Raw genomic sequence first — 17,604 nt, forward strand, 5'->3', positions numbered from 1 at the left:
GGACTTGTTAAAACACAATTGCTCGGTCTCTCCCTGGGTGGGACCAAGTAATTAGCATTTCTAACGAGTTCCTTGATGGTGTTGATACTTTAGAACCTTTCACGCTGGCAGATTAAGTTTTAAGTGAGGGAAATTTATAGATGTGTGAATTTCATTACTTTAAAGCTAGATCTTGCCCAGACTGGTGTGTCTCAGTGGGTTGAGCATCAGCCCGCTAACTGAAAAGTTGTGGGTTCGATTTCCAGTGAAGGCACGTGCCTGTCTTGAGGGCTAGCTCCCCAGTTGGGGGTGTGCAGGAGGCAGCTGATCCATGGTTCTCTCACACATCCATGTTTCTTTTCCTGTTTCTCCCTCCCTTTCCTTCTCTCTAGAAATGAATAAATAAAATCTTAAAAAAAACAGCTAGATCTTAAAGAAACAAAAATAAGCTGAGCTGTTTACAATTTACTGAAAGTTAAAAGTTTTTATTGTAAGGAGTAGGGGAAAACTTAAACCATGAGAAAATAGGAACCTAGCTAGCTAGAGCCAGGAGATTACTAGGTTACTGAACAAACATCCTGCCTTCCTGCCTTATGCAAGAATGCCTGGTTTGAAATTCCCGAGCACGGTCTCTGTAAGCAAATAGCTAACTGCTACATCAGCTTCTGTGAAACGCTTGCTTGCTTGCTCGTGCCAAAACCCCTATATAAGGACCTAGATGTGAGCGCTCGGCGCAACTCTGTTCTGCAGCCCGTGGGGGTACTGTGTCTCCGGACACTTTGAGAGTTCGCCCCTGTGCAGGTTAAACTTGGCCAATAAAGCAACATCTTTGATACCCTGAAAGTCTCCGACATTTGTTCTCGCGTTTGCTGGATGCAACATTTGGAGGCCCCAGCGAGATCTCCCTCGGTGGAGTTTCGGTTTGGAGACCCAATGGGCAGCGTAAGTATTTACTGAAGGATCCTTTTTTGATTCCTGGTTTCTGGGCTCCGGAGCAAATAACCCTGTGGTAGTAGGAGGGACACCGCTGGAAGCCTACCCAGGGGCCTCCAGAGGTGGGACGCCGCCCCTGGAATCTGGTTTTTGTAATTAAATAGAGACCGGTCACGTTAGGTTCCCTTCCTTTTGCGCCGCGCTGCGATTAGCTTTAGTTTGTAGGCGATACAACTAGAGTGTGTGTAAATGAATGTGTCTGTAGCCCCACGGGAAAGCCTACAGGACATGAGAGGGCCCTAACCTTCGAATCCTGTGTCAGATCATACGGCATAACGGTTGGCCGTCTAACCCGGACTTTGATCGGGCAACCTTAGCCAAGATCGGCATCACCTTTCAAGAGGGCAGTCCAGGCAGGCGAGCGACTGAGCTCTGTACCTTGTCTGTCTGTGTGGTGTGTTGCATGTTAGGTACGTCCAAGGTTTGTGTCTTCGTGAAATTGCCTTGTCTGTTGCCTTGTTTGTCTGTGTGGTGTGTTGGTCGTTTTTAATTTAAGCCCTCCCAGGATGGGGCAGCAAGAACCGGCACCCGGCTCCCCACTTGAGTGTCTATTAAAGAATTTTTCTGATTTTCAGAGGCGGGCCCGAGGCTATGGCGGACCACCGCCAGATTCTGAGTTCCTGCGGATGCTAAGCCAATTGGAATGGCCTACCTTTGACGTGTGATGGCCCGCTGAGGGTACTTTCGATCTGCCTATCTTGTTTGCAGTGCGGGCCACAGTATACAGGGTTCCGCATCCCGACCAATTCATTTATATTGATGTTTGGGTAGACATTGCAACAGAAAGGCCTGGGTACATAAAGAAGTGCCTGCGCGGGAGCCAGTGGGGGAGGCGGGCGATTTGCCTGGCCACACCTAAAAATGGGGGAAGGGAAAAGGCACAGCATCCACCCCAGAACCTCCCCGAGCTCAGCCTAGGTTGTACCCAGTTTTGTCCAGTCCACCGCAGGACCATCTAGACCCAGTGAATGCACGTCCTCTTTACCCTCGTAGGGAGGAGCCAGATTCCTCTCTGCCAGGGGTCGACTGACTTATGAGCCCTCCACACACTCGGGGAGGGGCCATTTATGGGGCGGGAGGGGCCGCCATCTTGCCTCCGGCTGGGGGCGGGGCCCTTTTTACCCCCAGTGGGAGGGGCCACCATCTTGCCTCTACGGGAGGCGCCCCCACGGTTGATCTAGGTCCCCTTTTCTACTAGTGATTTATATAATTGGAAGCATCAGAATCCCCCATTTTCTGAAAAACCCCAGGGACTGATTTCCCTCCTAGAGACTATTTTCAGGACTCACCAGCCAACCTGGGATGATTGTCAGCAGATTTTGCAGACCCTCTTCACGTCAGAGGAAAGAAACCGTATTGTAAGGGAGGCTGCAAAAGCTATACATGGAGAGGAAGGAGAAACTATGGCTGGAAGAGGGGAGGTCGAGGACATCCTTTCATCTCAACCCCCTGCTTGGGACCCCAATACTGCTGGGGGAAGGGACGTGCTCCTCCAGTATCGCCGGGCTCTACTCAGGGGTCTCAAGGCAGCAGCTAGGAAACCTACAAGTTTTAGTAGGGTTAGTGAGGTTATTCAAGGCAGAGAAGAATCCCCCGATGCATTCTTAGAAAGGCTCATGGAGGCATATAGAGTATATACTCCCCTGGACCCTGAGGCAGAGGAAAATCGAAGGCTGGTGAACATAGCTTTTGTAACACAGGCTGCCTCAGACATTAAAAGAAAACTACAGAAAATAGAAGGATTTGAAGGAGAGAATAGAAGTAAGTTGCTAGAGATAGCTCAAAAGGTTTATGTGAATAGAGATAACCCAGAAGTCGGAAGGGCAAAAGAAGTTGCCAAAATCCTACTGACAGCACAGCAGCCCTCAACTAAGGGTAAAGGAAAAGGAGGGGGCCCACAGAGAAGTCAGAGGCAGCGAGTAGATAAAGACCAATGTGCGTACTGCAAGGAGAAAGGACATTGGAAGCGGAACTGTCCCAAGTTAATGGCAGAAGGATTAGAGCTGCAAAAGGGCCCCGAGGTGTTGCTCCAAACCCTGGACTGACGAGGCCAGGGCTCCATTCCAGTTGGCTCCCAGGAGCCCCTGGTAACCTTGACGGTCGAAGGTAAGCCTATAGAGTTCCTGGTCGACACAGGAGCCACCTATTCAGTTTTAAAGCAACCTCAAGGACAGATCCAGAAAGCAACTACCAAAATAGTAGGGGCCACGGGCAAGGCAGAAGCATATCCGTGGGCCACTGCACGAGTAACTGACCTAGGAAAAGGAACAATTACTCACTCTTTCCTAGTCATTCCAGACTGCCCCTACCCATTGCTCGGGAGGGATTTATTACAGAAGCTTTGGGCTACCATTACCTTCAGGCAAGTAGACGGTTCCTCAGAAAGCCGGGAAGCCGGAGTCAACCTAGACATAACTGTTCCACTGCCTGAGGAATACCTACTGGCCACCATCCAAGAAGGTAAGGAGGAGACAGTGGGGGTCCCGAACGATCTCTTAGCAAAGATACCTGGTGTATGGGCGGAGACCAATCCACCTGGATTGGCGGCTCACCAACCACCGTCCTGGTGCAGTTGTTGAGCACTGCCAGCCCGGTCAGAATTCGGCAGTATCCGGTCCCAGCACAAGCCAAGCAGGGGATCACTCGGCACTTGCAACGCCTACTCGAAGCAGGGATACTCCGACAGTGCCAGTCAGCCTGGAACACTCCTCTACTCCCAGTCCAGAAGCCGGGGACACTTGACTACCGCCCCGTGCAGAATTTACGGGAGGTGAATGCGAGGGTAGAGACAATCCACCCTACGGTGCCCAACCCGTATACCCCGTTAAGCTCGTTGCCTCCAACACACCTATTATTCGGTCCTAGACTTGAAGGATGCCTTTTTCTGTATCCCGCTGGCACCCCAGAGCCAAGACATCTTTGCCTTTGAGTGGAATGATCCCGAGAACGGGTTAGTGGGCCAGTTCACCTGGACTCGGCTGCCACAGAGGTTCAAGAATTCCCCCACTATTTTTAATGAGGCCCTAAGTAAGGACTTGCGGGCCTTTTGGTCATCACACCCGTCAGTTGTGGTATTGCAGTATGTTGATGACATCCTCATAACTGTGAGAAGCGAGGAAGACTGTGAAGTGGCCACCACAGACTTACTGCAGGACCTCGAACAGATGGGGTATCGGGTCTCTGCCAAGAAGGCCCAAATCGTGACGCAAACTGTAAGTTACTTGGGTTATAACTTGCAGGGTGGCCAGAGGACCTTGTCCAGCCGGCGGATCCAGACGGTCCTGCAAATCCCGGAGCCCACCACCAAACGACAGGTGCGTGAATTCTTGGGAGCGGTAGGATACTGCCGACTCTGGATCCTGGGTTTCGCAGAATTGGCCAGACCCTTACATGAATTGACCCAGGGAAAGGAGGAATCATTCACATGGACGGATAAGGAGAGGCAGGCATTCCAAGCCCTTAAGGAAGCATTAGTGGCCGCCCCGGCCCTGGCTCTGCCTGATCCGGCTAAGCCCTTCCGGCTATTTGTGGCTGAGAAGGGAGGGATTGCACTAGGAGTACTCAGCTAGGAACTCGGGCCGTGGAAGAGACCAGTGGCCTATCTATCCAAGAAGTTAGACCCAGTAGCCTCTGGGTGGCCCACCTGCCTGAGGGCACTTGCCGCCATGTCAGTCCTAGTCAAAGAGGCAAGCAAATTGACTTTGGGCCAGGACATACAGGTGATCAGCGAACACTGTGTTGAACAGGTCCTCAGGGCACCTCCCAATTGGTGGCTATCCAACGCCCAGCTAACGCACTACCAGGCACAGCTGCTTAATCCACCATCGGTTCGTTTCCTGAAGACCACGACCCTCAATCCGGCTACCCTTCTGCCCGTGCAGGACTCTACTATAGCCCATGATTACAAACAGATTCTAGACACAGTGAGTGGCTCCCGTCCAGATTTGAAAGACTAGGCATATGAAAAGGTTGATTTGACTTTGTTCACGGATGGTAGCAGTTTTGTCATGGACGGGTTAAGGCATGCAGGGGCAGCAGTGACCACTGAAGATGAAATATTATGGCAGAAGGCTCTGCCTGCAGGAACCTCTGCACAGCGGGCTGAGCTAATTGGGCTAACCTGAGCCCTGCAGATGGTGGAGGGAAAAACCGCCAACATTTATACTGACAGCCAATATGCCTTTGCCACTGCCCATATATATGGAGCCATATACAAGGAACGAGGCCTCCTAACTGCAGGAGGGAAGGACATTAAGAATAAGGATGAAATCCTCACTCTATTAGATGCTATATGGTTACCTACTAAGGTTGCCATTATCCACTGCAAGGGACATCAAAAAGGAGATTCACCAGTCGAAAAGGGGAATCAGCTAGCAGACTCAGCTGTGAGGGAGGCCGCGTATGGCTCCCCAGAGACTGTACTCCCTCTCCTACCTCCTCCTATGCTGCCCCATCACCCCAGTTACACACCTGAAGAAAAGCAAAATGGAAAGAGACGGGGGCGGAATGCAGAATCAGCAAGAATGGATAGAATTACCAGGCTCAAGACTCTACCTGCCCCAAGGACTCATAAGGCAAATTATTAAAGACATTCACACCAGCACACATCTAGGACAAAATAAGTTAGAGCAATTAATGTGCCGGTACTATTATAGCCCAGGAATGAGAAGTACTATCCAGTCAATTGTCTCCAGGTGTAGCACGTGTGCTAAAGTGAACCCACCAAGTAAGAAACTGCCTCCCTTGGTTAGGTATAGAGGAGGCACTGTGGGGGAACTCTGGGAAATAGACTTCACTGAAATGACCCCTGGAAAGTACGGCTATAGGTACCTATTAGTTTTACTAGACACCTTCTCCGGGTGGGTAGAAGCATTCCCCACCCGAGGAGAAACAGCATCCACGGTGTGTAAGATTCTACTACGGGAAATTGTACCCAGGTATGGCATACCCCTTGCCCTAGGCTCAGACAATGGGCCAGCCTTTATATCTGCCATATCACAGGAACTAGCCACAAAATTAGGTATTGAGTGGAAGTTACATTGTATATATAGACCACAAAGCTCAGGACAAGTAGGATGAATAGGACTCTTAAAGAAACCATAATTAAGTTAAGAGAGGAGACCAGCGAAAACTGGGTGGAGCTACTCCCTTTTGCCCTTTTTAGGACACAGTGTACCCCTTACCTGAAGAAATGGACACCATATGAAATCATGTTTGGGCAGCCGGTACCACCTGTACCCCGACTGACCACTGAAGAACTGGAAATGTCTAATCATAACTTCTTAAAGTCCTTACAGGCACTGCAGCATATTCGACGTGAGGTGCGGACCCTCCGACAGGCGATCCAGGCGGATAAGGCTGAAGATGCCAAACTACCAGAAGCACCAGAACGTGGACAGTGGGTGTGGATCCTGAACCATAGGAGGGGCAACCTAGAGCCTCGGTGGACTGGACCCTTTCAAGTACTGCTAAGTACCCCCTCCGCAGTTCGGGTGGCCAAGAAGCCCTACTGGATCCATCTCTCCCACACTAAGCCAGCCCAACCGCCCAGGGATAGCCAGCAAAAATGGCAAGTCAGGCAAAAGCCAGGAGAACCCTTGAAACTTACCTTCTCCTCTGTCTAGGGCTGGTACTATCCTGGTGTCTGGCCTGCTCAGGGTTAGAGAGACAGGAATGGGTCTTAATTAGAACGGCAGATGGGACTGCGCTTGCTGAGAATTATACTGGGGGAGGGGAAGAGACACTTAACCTGACTATTGATCTGTCTAAACTTTTTGGAGACAGTCTGTGGGACTCATCACTCTCTGACAGACTGGGAAGCAGCAATCTGTATACCTCTTCTGGAATTGTGGGTGGAGGAGCGCCGTTAAGGTCATTAGTGAAAGATGAAGAAGAATTCCTGCACAAACAACTAAGTCGAACAACAGCATATGGGTGTCCCACTCCAGATAGGAAACGCGCACGAGGGTGTGGATATGAAGGTGACTTTTATTGTAAAAGCTGGGGTTGTGAAACAATAGTAAGCCCATTAGAATGGACCCCTGGAGGAGGAAGTGATTCACATATTAAGCTTACCAGACACAAGGGAGACACTGCTCTATGTAAAATAAGAAATTGTAACCCAGTAAGTATAACAGTTCTACATCCAACTGACCCAGAGTGGGTTAAGGGTCGTACATGGGGAATTAGATTATATACATTGGGAACTGACCCAGGAACATTTTTTACTGTGAGAAAATTACCTACTAAATATAAGCCTCCATTTAGAGGAGCTGGGGGCAGACTACCCCCACGACTACCTCCTATGATACCCCCGATGGAGCCTCCTAGACGAATAGCCGAAAACTCAACTAGTCCAGAAGACCTTCGTCCAACTCCCACGGAGCCTGAGATAGCCGAGCAACGGCCGCCTGATATAGAGAGACCGCATCTTCAAGATAATTCAGTCTTAGAGCTTTTAGATAAAGTATTTCCTTTCTTTAACAGTATACAGCCAAGTGTAACTGAATCCTGTTGGTTATGTTTAAGTCCTAGACCTCCATTTTTATATTGGATTAGGAGCGAATACTTCCCAAGGGGGAGAACTAGCCCCAAATATTACAGTATTACAAGGGAGCCCGAGTAAGGAACACATGGAAGAAATTGATGCATGTATCATGGGGGGAGGGCTAACTCTAGCTGAATTCCACGGAAGAGGGACTTGTTATTTGTTGGCCAATTTTGTATTAACCTCTAATTATAGCGACTATTGTATAGACCTTCAAAATGTATCCCTTACAAGGGAAGCGCCCCAGGTCATGCGGGCACCAGAAGGTATTTGGTTTGTATGTACTCAAGGTATCTATAAGTGTCTAATGCCAATTAGCCCAGAATTATGTGTAAGTGCCTACATAATACCACAAGTGTATTTATATGGTGGAAATCGTAACTTCCTCTTAGGGATCCCTCGACGGGTCACTCGTGCACCATTATTAGTTCCTGTAGTAGCTACCATAGGTATAGTAGGTTCAACAGCATTAGGAGCAGCATCTTTGATACAGGGAGAACTAAGCCTAAGGAGATTATCCCAAATGTTTACCAAGGACATCTCTCTCCTTCAAGATCAGGTAATATATCTAGAGCGTCAAGTAGACTCCCTAGCAGAAGTAGCTCTCCAAAACAGATGAGGATTAGGTCTCATATTCCTCAAGCAGGGAGGACTTTGTGCTGCCTTAGGAGAAGAATGCTGTTTTTATGCCAATCATTCAGGAGTAATACGGGAAAATATCAAGACTTTAACCAAAAGACTCAAAGAGAGAGACAGTGAAGAAGAAAACTCCAACTGGTATGCCTCTATATTTAATACTTCCCCATGGCTAACCACCCTTCTATCTGCACTTGCAGGACCCCTTCTTTTGCTTCTGTTACTAGTTACTATAGGGCCCTGTATTCTAAATAAAAGTCATAGCCTTTATTAAAGAAAGAATAGAAGTAGTAAAACTAATCATTCTATCTCAACCCTATACCATTATTCCTAATGATGAAGAGTCAAGGGTTTGACAAACCCCCAAGAGAAAATGGGGGAATGTAAGGAGTAGGGAAAAACTTAGACCATGAGAAAATAGGAACCTAGCTAGCTAGAGCCAGGAGATTACTAGGTTACTGAATAAACATCCTGCCTTCCTGCCTTATGCAAGAATGCCTGGTTTGAAATTCCCGCGCACGGTCTCTGTAAGCAAATAGCTAACTGCTACATCAGCTTCTGTGAAACGCTTGCTTGCTTGCTCGCGCCAAAACCCCTATATAAGGACCTAGATGTGAGCGCTCGGCGCAACTCTGTTCTGCAGCCCGTGTGCGTACCGTGTCTCTGGACACTTTGAGAGTTCGCCCCTGTGCAGGTTAAACTTGGCCAATAAAGCAACATCTTTGATACCCTGAAAGTCTCCGACATTTGTTCTTGCATTTGCTGGATGCAACATTTATTACCAATGATTACAAAATTAAATGTTTTAAAAATAAAATGTCTCCATTTTAAAAAAGAGCCCAGGATATTTAAATACATAATAAAATTAGGAATCCAATAATTCACGCTTACTCATTTAGTTAATTTATTCACAGCACAGGCATTTATCTCTTTCCAGAGATGCCTAAAGGTCATCCCATCCCCACCTCGGAGTACAAAGCCTGGGCACTGGAACAGGTGGGGTCATAGGGCTAGAGCTTGGGACTGAGATAGGTTGGGCCAGGCTAAGGCTGGCAGAGCAGCTAGAGCTCCTGCCCCTCCTCCCTCAGCTGCTTAGACCTCCCAGGATTTGGCTTAGTTTTAAGAATATGACTATATGGTCTGGCATTAAAATATAGGCTTTGGGTTGTTTTCATTGTGGCACAAGTCTTGTTGAGAAAGGTTTTTTTTATATAGTGAATTTCTTAATGGGGAAAGTAATGCCACATTAGGTAGGTGTCAGGCTGGGCAGGGGAGGACAAAATGACGGCTGGACTACAATAAAAATGGCGGCTGAATTGTAACCCGTAAGGGATGGCTGACGTCACACCAGGGCGCACGGGAAACCATCAATGATATGTTGCCATTTTGTTCACAAGGGACCAATCGCCAGCTCCCACGGAGAGCCAACCCAAAATAAAACCCGCCATTTTCCCTGCTCCAAGTAGCTTTCTTGACCCCCCTCCCTGCGGACCGGGAAATCTCACCTGGGCATGCAAACCCCAATAAAGCTCTACACTGCCTAATTTTGTGGCTGATTAGCATTTATTCCTTGGAGGAGCCTAAGAAAATCTTTCACTAGGAGGAATGGAATTGGTTTACAATTAGGGTCTATCATTTCTGATGATTTTTAGCTTGATGGTGTGTTCCAAAACATAAAATATAGAAGACAAGCTTCCTAACCCAGGTTGTTGTTATGTAAAGGAACAGTAAATAAAACACTGAAAACCTACTAAAGACTTAACTTTTTCTCTGATTACTGGTGACTAGCTGTTTACATTGCATTTCATTTCAGTTCTACCATTGTTTTATTCTTTATTGAAAATGTGAGTTTTTGCCCTGGCTGGTGTAGCTGAATGGATTGAACTCAGGCCTGTGAACCACAGGGTGGCTGGTTTGATTACCAGTCAGGGCAGATTCCTGGGTTGCATGCTGGGCCTCCCACCTCTGGTAGGGGGCGCACAAGAGGCAACCTCACATTGATGTTTCTCTCCCTCTCTTTCCCTCTCTCTAGAAATAAATAAAACTTCAAACAAAGACAACATGAGTTTTAAATATTGCAGTCCTCTTCTTAAGGGTTGTGGTTATAATTAACGTGAAATTGTCTTAACCTTTGGGCTCTGCAGATGCTGATCAAGTAATTTTTATATATGTCTAGGGGAAAGCATTTTTTTGAAGAGTTTTTTGAGAAGTATTATTCTGAGAATGGTATTTCACTTTTCAGAAATGCATTAGAGGCAATTTACTGAGAGATAATTGTCAAGAATTTTACTAATAGCAATCTACTAAAGATCATAACATTTTTCTTCAAAACTTGTATACATTTATTTGGGTTAAGGTTATTCATTGTTACTAACTGAAAGAACATAAGAAATTCAATTAATCAGTTCATGATAATTATAGAGTTGAAATTCATTGTATTCAGTGGGCTTAAAATGGCAGCAAAGCATTTGAAGAATAATATTTGATTATTGGATTAACGAAAGTATAGCTGAGGCTACCTGCCTGGGGCAATAACATTAACAGTTAGTATTCTAGAGGATGTATGTAGCCTGAAAAAAATTACGTGGATAAATCAGAAGTGCTGAGGTTATTATCTTGATATTCATTCTCCATTTTTTTCCCCTTTCTGCCTTTCCCATTTTCCTTCTGTTTTGTCCTTTACTGGAACGCTTATCACTGCAGGTGTTTTTTTATTTTTTCCTTTTTTCTCTCTGTTTGTATCATCCTTGTATTCCATGGTTGTTTCTGAAACTACTTACTACTCTGCTATTTCCCACGTTGGTCTAGTAGAAGAGTGAGAGAAAGTTTAATGTAGTCATGGATTGTCAAGAGTTGATGGAGGATTTAGTTGTAAGATTAAAACTATAGAGGAGTTTTAAGGTATTGGTTTATTTAAAAAGTGTATAACTTGCGTGGCAAAATGAATTCATAACTGAGAGAGGGAATATCATTTAGTGAATATAGATGTAAGTTCTGAAGTCAGACTACCAGGATTCAAAGCCTGGTTCTTGCTGCTTCCTAATGACGTTACCTTGGCAGTTCACTTTCCATCTTTGTGTCTTAGTTTCCCTCTTTTAAAGGTGGGGTGATGATAATAGAATCTGTTTCTCTTTCAGGGTTTTGAAGATAGAATGAGTTAAAGTGCTTAGGATGGTATCTGGCATACAGTAAGCATTCAATAAATACTAGCCATAAAAATACTGTTTAATACTTTTGAGAAGTTGAATTTTCCAAGGAAATGAAAATTTTGCAGTTTTGACTACAAAGTTAATCTCCAGAAACTTTGGAGAATGTAAAGTCTGGGAGGACCAAGACTTGTTCATCCTGGGATTTTTCTCCTTGTGATTGTTAAATTGTTTTTGTTTTTGTAATATGGCAAAGGAAATGATATTTTTCCCTTGGCAAGAATTGTATACGATTATATTATAGTATAATTATAGAAGCAGAGAGTAGTGAAGAGGTCTTATTTAGGGTGGGTATCTGGTTAAAATGAGCCCTGGTTTGTAGACAGAACCTCTACATTTATTTCTTTTCTTTATTGTATTTTTTAAAAGATTTTATTTGTTTCATTTTTAGAGAGAGAGGAAGGGAGAGAAACATCAGTGTGGACACCTCCCACATACCCCACACTGGGGACCCAGGCATGTGCCCTGACTGGAAATCGAACCAGCGACCCTTTGGTTTCGCAGGCTAGCACTCAATCCACTGAACTGTACCAGCCAGGGCTTTTTGTTTGTTTGTTTTAAGTTTATTTGTTGTCTTTATTCCCATTATTATTTATCCCACTTATAGCCCGCTCCCCCCTGCAATCACCACACTGTTGTCTATGTCCATGAGTCCTTGTTCCTTCCAACCCACCCCCATAGCTGTCATCCTACTCTCTAGGTATTTTGCTTGTTCGTTCAGTTTGTTCATCAGATTCCACATACGAGTGAATCATGCAGTATTTGTATTTCTCTGACTGGCTTAGTTCACTTAGCGTATGTACTCTAGGTCCATCCATGCTGTCACAAAGGGTAAAACTTTCTTCTTTTTTTTACAGCTGAGGAGTATGCCATTTCTAATGTATGTGTATAATGTATTATGGAGACTAATGTCTATCTTGCAAATAGTGAACTTACAATTGAAATAGCTAGCCTCTGGAACTGGTTACATAGCACATAGATGGGCCAGACTGGTGTGGCTTGGTTGGGCATTGTCGTACAAAGTGAAAGGTTCCCATTTCAATTCCTGGTCAGGGCATATGCCTGGGTTGCAGTTTCGGTCCCTACTGGGGTGCATTCAAGAGGCAACTGATCGATGTTTCTCTCTCTCATTGATGTTTCTCTCCCTCTCTTTCTCCCTCCATTCCCTTCTCTCTAAAATAAAAAATAAAATCTTAAAGAAAAGAACAAATAGATAAATTCACCTATATTCTGTCTTCAACTCCTGTAAGTTTTGGAGGTAGTGCCTTATTTCCCAATGGGGATGCTGAAATACAGTATATGAGGTAGAAACTAGTAAAGGAATTGAATGTAGTTGCAGTTTCATTGCTTTTATAGGGCAGTTAAAGGAGATAAGAAAAGCACTGTGGCTGGTGTGGTTCAGTGGATTGAGTGCCAGCCTGCAAAGCAAAGGGTCTCTGGTTCGATCCCCAATCAGGGCACATGTGTGGGTTTCAGGCCAGGACCCCAGTACAGGGTGTGTGGGAGGCACCCACACATTGGTGTTTCTCTCCCTCCCTTTCTCCTTCCCTTCCCCTCTCTCTAAAAATAAATAAATAAAATTTTATAAATAAAAAAAGCCTTAGCTATCTGATTTGTGGCCAAGACCCACTCACTTAAATGTTTTTACTAGAAATTGACAGTTTGATTGATGAAAGCTGAGAAAAGACTTTGTTTCTGCATTGTAATATTTTGATGAAGCTCTTGTTACTGACTGCAACATAAATGTGAGTAGACTTTTGTGTAGATTGGGTTTTCAGAGCAAAAGTGGTTTAAGAAAATGAGGTATTGAAGCCCTGGGTGTTGTAGTTCAGTGGATTGAGTGCTGGTCTGTGAACCAAAGTGTTCCTAGTTCAATTCCCAGTAAGGGCACATACTTAGGTTGTGCGCCAGGTCCCCAGTAGGGGCCTCCTGAGAGGCAGCCAGACATTGATGTTTCTCTTACCCTCTTTCTCCCTTCCTTCCCCTGTCTCTAAAAATAAATACATAAAATCTTTAAAAGAAAGAAAATGAGGTATTGAAGCTGAACTATAAAATTAATAATTGGTCTTGGCTTCAGACTTTACAACATTTAGGTTAAATTATTTTAGTTGTGACATGATAATTTGACAGGGGAGGATGACAGCAAGGTTATAGGGATGGGCAAAGTAGGTAAATTACCAGCCATCATTACCTGAAAGAGAAATCATGAGTAAGGATACAACAAAATAATAACAATAATAAGACAAATAATATAAATGAGTAATATAATAATAAATATAGTACAAGAATAAACTCACATACTCAGAACTATAACTCTATTTTTCACCATCCCAGTGTATTTCTACCCACTTTACACATGAAGAAAGAGCAGAGAAATTGACTGAAGTACTGGAATTTGTTTAAGCTTGATTAGAGGGGTAAAAGATTTAAAAAAAATTTTTTTAAAGATTTTATTTATTTATTTTTACAGAGAGAAGGGAGGGAGAAAGAGAGAGAGAGAAACATCAATGTGCGGTTGCTGGGCCTGTGGCCTGCAACCCAGGCATGTTCCCTGACTGCGAATCAAACCTGCAACACTTTGGTTCGCAGCCCGTGCTCAATCCACTGAGCTATGCTAGCCAGGGCAAGGGGTAAAAGATTTATTAGCCCCGTTTCTTCAACTTACCCTTTTTCTTCCTTATGTGCAGTTTTAACCATTTTTTAACGTTTTTAATTTAATGGCATTGATTACATTCACATTGTTAAAACCATCACAGCTAGAGCTACCTGGGTGAAGTCCAAGATGGGTTGTCCACTTGGCACCTATATGAGGCCAGCGTGGTTGGTTCCTATCATCTCCTTGAAGGTCTCCTCTGGCCAGCACTCTGTACCAGAGTGATGGGCTGTTGAAGGGGAGACAACAGTGGCAGGGAGCCTTGCTGGGGGTTCAGGAAGGTGCCTGTGGAGTTGGGTGCCCTGGCATGGAGAAGCTTCTCTCTTGGTGTTTCTGGATTGTTACATGTAAGGCTCACCCACCCGCTGCCCAAAGTGGTTGATCATTGGAATGAGTAGAGGGCCATCCATGTTCAGGGTGTATGATAACATTGGGATCCTGGAAAATTTTGAAAAGCAACCCAAAGAATTAAACAAGGGCCCCAGATAGCTTCAAGGCTGGAAGGGGAATGAATTGCAGCGTTGTATCTAAGAGAAGAAAATGGTTGGAAATCTGATGTTCACTGATAACCTACACAACTTTAACAGACACATCAGCAATCTCTACAAATATCTTAATGATGTGGAAAGTACCTGTAGAAGACAAAGGTGGGGACAGTGGAAGAGGCCTGGCTATCATCTAGGAGAAGGGAAACAGTACTTTTCCCTGTGAGGAAAGGGATTTGTATCCTCCTTGTAATAAAACGGGGCTTCTTGAGAATCTGTTATACACACACTCAACGTGCCCAACATCACAGCTACATCTACAGTTTTATCGCCCCAAATGGAAACTCTGTACGAATGCAGCAATAAATCTCCATTCCTCCCTCTCCCCCTAGTCCCTGGTAACCTCTTGTCTATTTTCTGTCTTTGTAAATTTGCCTGTTAGAGATGTTTCGTGTAAGTGGAATCATACGTTATTTGTCATTTTGTGTCTGGCTTCATTAGTATATTGTTCTGAAGGTTCATTTGTATTGTTGCATGTATTGGAACATCATTCCTTTTTATAACTGAATAAGGTTCCTTTGTATGATATACCACATTTTATTTATCCATTCCTCTGTTGATGGGCATTTTGGTTGTTTCTACTTTTTGGCTATTATGAATATTACATCTATGAACATTGGTGTACAAGTATATTTTCAATCCTTGTTTTCAGATTTTTTTGTGTATATATTTAGGAGTGGAATTGCTGGGTCATTGTCTTTTCCTTAATGCTTTTCTTCAGGTGGAAGAATTTGGATGGATCTGAACAACTCTCAGTAGTATGTAAAATCTTTACATTTATTTCACTTAGCATAATGTTCTCAAGGTTCATCCATGTTGTAGGATTTGTCAGGATTTCCATTTTAATCCTCATTGTGATTTTTGAAGTTTTTGTTTTTATAGTACGACGTAGGAAACAATTTTTTAAAAGCACTCTGTAAAAGATTATGTTGTAATTGTAGAAGCAGAGAGTAGTGAAGAATTGGTTAAAATGAGCTGTGGTTAAATAGCCTATGATTTCTGATTATATAGATCCCATACATCAGAGGATTACTGTGTGTGTTTTGATTGCATTTACATACATGGGCCTTAGTAGTTTTATAGTAAATTAAAATTTCCTTTATTTTAAAAGGTTTTATTTATTTATTTTTTTAGAAAGACAGGAAAGGAGGGAGAGAGGGAGAGAAACACCAGTGTTCAGGAGAAACATGGATCGGTTGCCTCTGGAGTGCCCCCTATTGGGGACCTGGCCTGCAACCCAGGCACAGCCTTTTGGTTTGCAGGTTGATGCTTAATCCACTGAGCCACAGCAGCCAGGGCTGTTATTAACTATATATAAAATGGAACATCTGAATAAAACACCAGCCTAATTTGTTTCCCTTTGGAAGGGGGACCTGTTGAGCCTATGGATACATGCTCTTAGAAATGTGAATTAGCCCTGGCTGGTGTAGCTCCGTGGATTGAGCATGGGCCTGTGAACCAAAGGGTTGCTAGTTTGATTCCCAGTCAGGGCACAAGCCTGGGTTGTAGGCCAGGTCCCCAGAGAGGGGCGCACAAGAGACAACCACACATTGATGTTTCTCTCCTTCTCTTTCTTCTTCCTTTCCCCTCTCTCTCAAAAGAAAATAAATAAAATCTTAAAGAAATGTGAATTAAAATTTTTTTTGTGTGTGTAAATAGGAAGAAGGAAATTCTGGGAGTTACAAGTCCTAGTGTAGCTTCTGATGAACTGATCGTATCCAAAATGTCATGTCCACTTCTGGACATTGTCTGGACAAAATAGGGAATATTTTGAGGCTGTTGCAGCTGTGAAATGTTTTGGAAATAATGTTCCAGGTAAAGCAAGTGGCGAACTGGCCATGTTTAGTTTGGAGAAGAGGATTGTGAGGGGAGTGCAGTGCAGTACTGAAAGGCATCTTGTAGAAGTCTCTCCTCATTATAAGGACTGATTTTAAACTAGTCCAATAATTGCAAATTATCACTTTAAAAGTAGCAAACTCTCTACTGGAGGACATGTCAAAAGTGGGAGTTGGTGTGAAAATTAAATAGCAATACCAATAACGACTAGTAACATTTTTTGAGAGCTTATAATTAGTTTACTGTTGTGCTGCATTCATTCTTCATTTAATGCTTATAGCAATCCTGTGTCCTAAAGTAGGCACTGTTAGGATTACTATTTTAAAGTTGAGGAAAATGAGGTTTTGAGATGCTCACTAATCCCAAAAAAACATAGTGAGGCATAGTTTTAATATAAATATAGGCAGTTGGATTCTGAGCTCTTAACTGCCATGTTATACTAGTTTCCAGTCTGATACTGTTTATGTATAGATAATGATACTGACTAGATAAATTCAAGGAGCATTGCCTTTATGAATTTTAACTAAAAAAAGATTTTATTTCATCTTAAAGAGAGGGGAATGAAGGGAGAAAGAGAGGGAGAGAAACATCCATGCGTGAGAAAAACGGATCTGTTGCTTCTTGCACATGCCGCAACCATGGACCGGGCCACAACTTGGGCATGTGACCTGACTGAGAATTGAACCAGCAGCCTTTTGCTTTGTGAGATAATGCCCAAGCAACTGAAGCACACCAGTGAGGGCTAATTTTAACTCTTAATAAACAAGATAGGTACAAGGTTGAAAATCGGGTAAAATTACCTGAGGTCAATTTTTTTCATGTAAATATTTTATTTGTTTGTTTTTAGAGAGAGGGGAAGGGAAGGAGAAAGAAGGAGAGAAACATCAATGTGTGGTTGTCTCTCACACACACCCTGCTAAGGACCTGGCCCACAACTCAGGCATGTGCCCTGACTGGGGATCAAACTGGCAACCCTTCGATTTGCAGGTCGGCATTCAATCCACTGAGCCACACCAGCCAGGGCATGATTTCTATATTATAGCCTGTGATCTGATCTATTTTCCGATATCAGACGAGATCGGGCTCATTCGGGGTGGTATGACAATCTAATCTGTTTGGTGGCACTGGGACTAAATTCTAGTGTTGGCGTGGGGAGGATCAACCTGGTGCCTAGAATTTATTCTGGAATTCAGCATTTGTGTCCTGAGT

General features: G+C 44.2%; 1 protein-coding gene and 1 pseudogene across 1 annotated transcript in view; both read left to right on the forward strand.

The window, feature by feature from the left end:
• The window catches only part of LOC114500711 (general transcription factor II-I-like), a 162,765-nt gene that overhangs the window by 1,872 nt on the left and 143,289 nt on the right, over window positions 1-17,604 (forward strand).
• On the forward strand, window positions 13,567-14,762 carry LOC114500635 (annotated as a pseudogene).

The sequence above is a fragment of the Phyllostomus discolor genome, chromosome 3, assembly GCF_004126475.2.
Source record: "Phyllostomus discolor isolate MPI-MPIP mPhyDis1 chromosome 3, mPhyDis1.pri.v3, whole genome shotgun sequence".
NCBI classification, from domain to species: domain Eukaryota; kingdom Metazoa; phylum Chordata; class Mammalia; order Chiroptera; family Phyllostomidae; genus Phyllostomus; species Phyllostomus discolor.